The sequence below is a fragment of the Mesoplodon bidens genome, assembly GCF_964165515.1.
Source record: "Mesoplodon bidens genome assembly, chromosome: 13".
NCBI lineage: Eukaryota > Metazoa > Chordata > Mammalia > Artiodactyla > Ziphiidae > Mesoplodon > Mesoplodon bidens.
Window position 1 is genome coordinate 70,036,424 of NC_138169.1, and position 7,441 is coordinate 70,043,864.

Below are 7,441 nucleotides of genomic sequence, written 5' to 3' on the forward strand. Positions count from 1 at the left end.
CACAAGCTTGAGGTAGACACTGAAATGGAAAAGAATTCATTTGCAAGAAGAAATTGCTATCACAAGGACAGTAAATACTTATGTAGCATGACTAGCCCACTAATCCCTTATGTAGACCTACAACCAGAATAAGGCCAAATCTGGAAAAAAAAAAAAAAAAAAAAGCAGTATATGCTTTCAATATTTAATGTACCAGTCTGGCTTGACACATTCATCTCATACAGTGGAAGCATCAATACTCAAAATCCCGAATCCTCTACATTAAACTCCAGTAAGAAGATAGCCTTATTCTTGGGACCAGAAATACTCAAAGGCTAAAATCCTCCCAGCTGGACATGTCCAACGTGTGCTGTTAAGACACCACTTTTCTTGTATTTCCACAGACAACTGCCTTCAGATTGTCTCATTCTAAAAAACAGATTGTCTCATTCTTTTCAATGATATGTTAATGCAGTCAAATCGTTTACATCCAGCAACATTCATGCCACAAATGATTGTGAATACGCGTCAGGCGTTGAAGAAAACCCCTTAAGTTCCCTCCCCTTACTGGGCTTACAGTCTAGAGACTGTAAAAGGGTTTCATGGTCAGGTAAGTACAGTAAATACTGCATCCAAGATCCACTTATCAAAGATTCACAATATTCACTAGGAATAAATAAACCTGTATCTCTCTTTTATCACCATGTCTCAATCTCATTAGATGCTTTTAGCATGGCAGACACATGAACTCTCACGGAACCCTGAGAAACAGTGATATGGATTAAAATAGCTCCAAGAATTAAGGAAAATAAGCCAGCAGTAAAAACGGTGACAGAAAGGCTTACACAGAGAAAAATGAGAAGGGCCCGGGTAACTTGGTGAAATCCAGCCTCTTGTTCTACTATCCTCCAACATAAACAAGCTTGGAACTGAACTGGCTTCCCAAGGACATGCTTGACCCAAGCCTACCTGCATTATAGAGTAACCGTGTCTATCTCTTGGACCTTCTAGAATGAAGCAGGAATCTGGAGGAGGAGGCTTAAAGAGGAAGAGCAGAAGATTCTGCAAATGAATGTGGCCCATTTCAGGATTTCATCTAAAGCTGGGCTGGTGGCCAGTGGGCAGCCACTAACACCCAGGATTCCAGGAGCTAACATGCCTCCCACCAAATGGAAGATGCAGAAAATCACATTCTCATCTGGCAAAATCTAGTTTGATTACTTCAAATATACTGACAAATCTCATAAAAGGAAAGAGCTATTCATTCACTGGGAAGAGGTCTTTTCTTACTTAGCAGCAATTCCATGATCCCTCATTATTCTACTTTAGAGTTCTTCTACCTAAAAAAGACCTTAAACACTACCTAGGGCTTCCCTGGTGCCGCAGTGGATAAGAATCTGCCTGCCAGTGCAGGGGACAGGGGTTCGAGCCCTGGTCCGGGAAGATCCCACATGCCTCCAGCAACTAAGCCCGTGCGCCACAACTACTAAGCCTGTGCTCTAGAGCCAGTGTGCCACAACTACTGAACCTGCATGCCACAACTACTGAAGCTCACGCACCTACAGCCCCCACTCGCTGTAACTAAAGAAAGCCCGTGCACAGCAACGAAGACCCAACGCAGCCAAAAATAAAATAAAATAAATTTTTAAAAAAGGAAGCACACACATGCACACGCACACACACAAACATGCACACAATCCAAAGAAATAAACGGAAACCAACTTTATAAAAATAAATAGAAACCACTATCTAGCCCAGTGTTGATAAAACTTGATTGCAACCACCTATGAGTGAAATGAGTTCAGTGAGTCTCAACCAGCATTTTGCTCTAAATGAGATAGAATGGAATGAAATGAATTAGAGGATATCAGAGCATCACACGCAGCAGGAGTGATATTTTTTTGCAAAATTTTAATTTATATATCTATTCATATATGTATATATGTACAGTTTTATAATATAAAATGTATTTCTTACTGTGAGCTGTAACCAGAAATATTTAACAACCAGTGATGCAGCCTAATGCCCTCATTCTATGTATGAGTATATTGAAGCCCAGAGAAGTTAAGCAACTTGCCCAAAGACACACAGCTAGAAAAAGCCATACTTAGAATCTAGCAACTCTGACTCCTTGTTCAATATTCTTGGCATTCTGCCAAATAATTTTGTTCAAAAAACAAAATTAAACTTCATTTCTACCTTTTAAAATATAACAATCCTGTCTATAAGGCTTGTTTAAAGATGTCTTTTCAATAACTCTCCACTCATTGCCTTAAACAAAACTCTAAACAAAATAGTAATACTGACCTTGGCTGAGATCTATGCCAGACAAACATGAAGCCTGAGGCAAAACCTGAAGGTGTTTAATGCTTTGCCTTATAAACTTCCTCACTAAATATGACAGAAGGGAATATAGCCAGAAGCGCTATAAAATTCCTATTAAACAATGTATCTCTTAAGTAGGTACTGCTTACAAAATAAACCATCCGGTCCCATTTTCTCCTTTATGATCTAATTTTCTTGTCATCAGAGCTTAGATATTTTTTTTCTGAAGAAGGAAAAGATTACTTCAGCAGCAGTAGTGACCTTCCCCCCCAACCAATGAGAGCTTATTATAAACAATAACAATGAGACCCTAAAGTTTTATAATAGCCTTTAAATTGCACAGAACTCTCTCAAGGGCTTTGAGTCGGATATAAAACCTGAAAACATAGTATTTTCAATGAAGCTGTAGATGGGCAGAATTGGTAGAGAAAAGGAGGAAAGTGGATATGGCAGGGGGGAGGGTTTCTTTTTTTTCTTCTTTAATTCTTTTACAAGTAATTATGCAAGGAACTTCAAGCCACTCAAACTGAACTCAGAGATGGCAAAAAAAAAAATTGTGCTCGTGTTTTTTTGTTGTTGTTGCTGTTGTTGTTTTTTGCGGTACACGGGCCTCTCACTGTTGTGGCCTCTCCCGTTGTGGAGCACAGGCTCCGGACTCGCAGGGTCAGTGGCCATGGCTCACGGGCCCAGCCCCTCCGCGGCATATGGGATCTTCCCAGACCGGGGCACGAACCCGTGTCCCCTGCCTCGGCAGGCAGACTCTCAACCACTGTGCCACCAGGGAAGCCCGTGCTTGTGGTTTTGAAAACAATTCTCTACAACAGTCGCTGGCACATAGGAAGATGCTTGCTGACAGGTGTTTCAAAGACAACTTTTATTTTTGTTTTGTTTTTCCCCTGGGGCAACTTTGTGAGCCATCATTTTTCTTGAAAGATTTCTCTCCCCTGAGGTGTTCCACATATACGCCATAATAAGAAAATGAGACAGATGCAATTCAAAATATATGTAAGGGAGAATGTGGACAGAATAGATTTTATAGTATCCCATGGTACTAGCTTGAGTGATGGGAAGATTTTCCACTGAAATGCCCCAGTCCCCTGATTTATGTTATATTCAGAGGAATAAGAATTTCTTACTATCCGTCCTGTACCTAGTTTGTGGACCCACAGAGCAATTGGGTTAATTAATATGACAGAATGACCTCATATGAATCATTCATTAGGCCCTGACACATCTCCAATGAAGTCCTGACTTACCAACATTCACCTTTCACATATTGGCTTTTAATTCAGCTATTTGCTACTAAGCTCTCGTTTTTCCATTAAAAAAGTGTGCAGTGCTCACAATAACAATCATTGTAATATGTATTAAATAGTTTCTTTATGTCAGCCATTGTTCTAATTGCTTTACATGTTTTAATTCTAATTTTCACAAGCTGATAAAGTAGATGAGGGTAAGTTCTAAAAAGGCAAAGATTTTTGTCTGTTTTGTTCACTGATTTATCTCTATCACTGAAAATAGTTTCTGGCATACAGTAGATGCTCAGTAAATGTCCACTTTATAGAGCTGAGAAAAGTGAGGCCTAGAGAGGTCTCTTGTCTAAGGTCAAAAAGGTAAGAAGTAGCAAAGCCCAGACGTAAAATGTGTACCTAATGGCTCGTAGTGTTAGTCAGTGGTGACTTGCTATTCAGTTATTCCTCGTGCTGTATTTTTCAAAACATCCAATTTTTAATTGAATGTTTCTAACTTAAAAGTTCTTTTTATTGAAAAGTTTTAAAATTCTGAAGATATACACAGAAAACAAAAAAAAAAATGTATCCCACTAATTGAATGATAACCACTGTTAATGTTTTGGAGTGTTTCGAAATCTCTGATAAATTTCTATGAATGTACTTATGAGATTAAAGGATATGGTCTCCAAAATATGCATTCTGAGCTTGGAAATTATATGACCCACCAATTTTTATGCCCACATTAAAAAAAGAAAAATAAAGCAGGGTTAGCCTTGCCCAGTGATAATGGAAAAGGTCTTTAGGTGCCAATAATTTGCTAAAAGTGCATTAGATACAACGTTATAACAAGATATTACAATTATATAATATAAAAATATAATGTTACAATGTGTTCTATCTCCTACAAACAGAGCTACCTTCCCCTATAGTCGGGACTCAGAGTCTCCCAACAATTCATGTGTAGGAGCCCAGAAGTTCAACCGTCAACAACGACCCACCTAACCAAGAAGAAGTGAATTTGGATGGCCAAGTAACTCGGTTCAAGTTACGAGGAAATTAAATCAGTATGAAGAGGTGCCTAGAAATCAAGGAAATGCATGAGAATGCCTAAAAGAGATAGCCTAAGATAAAATCAGACCGGTAGCCTCCAAATTTCCTTCGTTTCACCACTATCAGGAAAAGTATTTTAGCATATGCTTTTAATATAGGGGATTTTATTATAATATGTATACATGTATCACTGCATTGGTATATTCTAAATGACAGGAAAAATAAATATTTTTAATGTGATGAAATTAATTTAAAAATAAATGTTAATGGGGACTTCCCTGGTGGCACAGTGGTTAAGAATCCGCCTGCCAATGCAGAGGACACAGGCTCGAGCCCTGGTCCAGGAAGATCCCACATGCCGCGGAATGACTGAGGCCGTGTGCCACAACTACTGAAGCCTGAGCACCTAGAGCCCATGCTCTGCAACAAGAGAAGCCACCGCAATGAGAAGCCCTCTCACCGCAATGAAAAGTAGCCCCCGCTCACCACAACTAGAGAGAAAGCTGGCGTGCACCAACAAAGACCCAATGCAGCCAAAAATAAATTTTAAAAAAATTAATTCCTTAAAAAAAATAAAAAATAAATGTTAATGTTATTTTTCCACACACCAATGGATCATTGCATATCCTGGAATACTTTCACTCTCTTATTTAGAAACTACTGATGAGTTGACTGAGGCAGTCTATGTTTTTAAGGATTGTTCCAGCTTCTTTTCGATTCAAGCCATTTTGCCTTACGGAGGTTTTGCTCATGGTAGTAAATAAAGTCTAATTTTTTTTTCACAGTTTTACCTGATCCAGATTTTTTTTCACATAAGAGTCAATAAAAGACTGATAATGCCCAAAGTGCTGTGCTGGGTCCCATATCACAATATCATTTCACGTCATTCCCCAAAACCAAGAGAGATTAAGAAACTTCTCTTTTCAGATGAAAGGATAAAGAAGATGTGGTATATATATAGACAATGCAACATTACTCAGCAATAAAAAAGAATGAAATAATGCCATTTGTAGCAACATGGATGGAACTAGAGATTATCATACTAAGTGAAGTAAGTCAGAAAAAGAAAGACAAATACCATACGATATCACTTATATGTGAAATCTAAAATATGACACAAATGAACATATCTATGAAACAGAAATGGACTCGCAGACATAGGGAACAGACTTGTGGTTGCCAAAGGGGAGGAGGGGTGGGGGAGGGATGGATTGGGAGTTTAGGATTAGCAGATGCAAGCTATTATATATAGAATGGATAAACAATAGGGTCCCACTGTATAGCACAGGGAACTATATTCAATATCCTGTGATAAACCATAATGGAAAAGAATATGAAAAACAATATATATATATGTTTAACTAAGTCACTTTGCTGTACACCAGAAATTAATACAACATTGTAAATCAACTATACTTCAATGTTTTAAAAAAATAATCACCTCGGGCTTCCCTGGTGGTGCAGTGGTTGAGACTCTGCCTGCCAGTGCTGAGGACATGGGTTCAAGCCATGGTCTGGGAAGATCCCACATGCCACGGAGCAGCTAGGCCCGTGAGCCACAACTACTGAGCCTGAGCATCTGGAGCCTGTGCTCCGCAACAAGAGAGGCCGCGATAGTGAGAGGCCTGCGTACCACGATGAAGAGTGGCCCCCGCATGCTGCAACTAGAGAAAGCTCTCGCACAGAAACGAAGATCCAACACAGCCAAAAATATAAAAATAAATAAAATTAAAATTAAAAAAAATAATAATAATCACCTCAAAAAAACCACAAAACTTCTCTTTTCACAAATCAAATGAATAAGTAACTAACTGTAGGCATTAATAGGCAATTCAAAAAAGAAATAGAAAAATTAATCAAATCATTAAAGGAATAACCAAAACAATCTTGAGAAAGAACAAAGTTGGAATACTCATATTTTCCAATTTCAAAACTTCTCCAAAGCTACAGTAATCAAGACAGTGTGGTATGCTAACACATATATATGGAATCTAAAAGAAAAAAAAAAAAAGGTTCTGAAGAACCTAGGGGCAGGACAGGAATAAAGATGCAGACTAGAGAATGGACTTGAGGACACAGGGAGGGGGAAGGGTAAGCTGAGACAAAGTGAGAGAGTGGCATGGACTTATATATACTACCAAATGTAAAATAGATAGCTAGTGGGAAGCAGCCGCATAGCACAGGGAGATCAGCTCTGTGCTTTGTGACCACCTAGAGGGGTGGGATAGGGAGGGTGGGAGGGAGATGCAAGAGGGAGAAGATATGGGGATATATGTATATGTACAGCTGATTCACTTTGTTATAAAGCAGAAACTAACACACCATTGTAAAGCAATTATACTCTAATAAAGATGTTTGAAAAAAAGGACAGTGTGATACTGGTATAAAATAGATGTACATATCAATGGAATAGGATTGAATGTCCAGACATAAACACATACATTTATAGTCAATTGATTTTTGATGAGGGTACTAAGACAACTCAATGGGGAAAGAATGGTCTTCAACAAATGATGCTGAGACAACTACATTTTCACACAAAGAATGAACTGGACCCTTCCTTTACACCCCAAATGAAAATTAACTCAAAGTGAATCAAAAATTTCAGTGAAAGAGTTAATGCTATAGAACTCTTAGAAATCATGAAATAATATTTAAAATCACTGACAATCAAAAATTAAAATAATTAGAAATTATTTTCATCTCTCCAACTGATTAAAGAAATTCTAAAGACTAGTACAGGCTAGGTTTGGAAGAAAAGGAACTCTGATGTACTTTTGATGATTATGTAAATTGACAGCTTCTGGAAAGCAGTTTGGTAACATGGGCCAATGTTAGAATGTACATCCACTTTG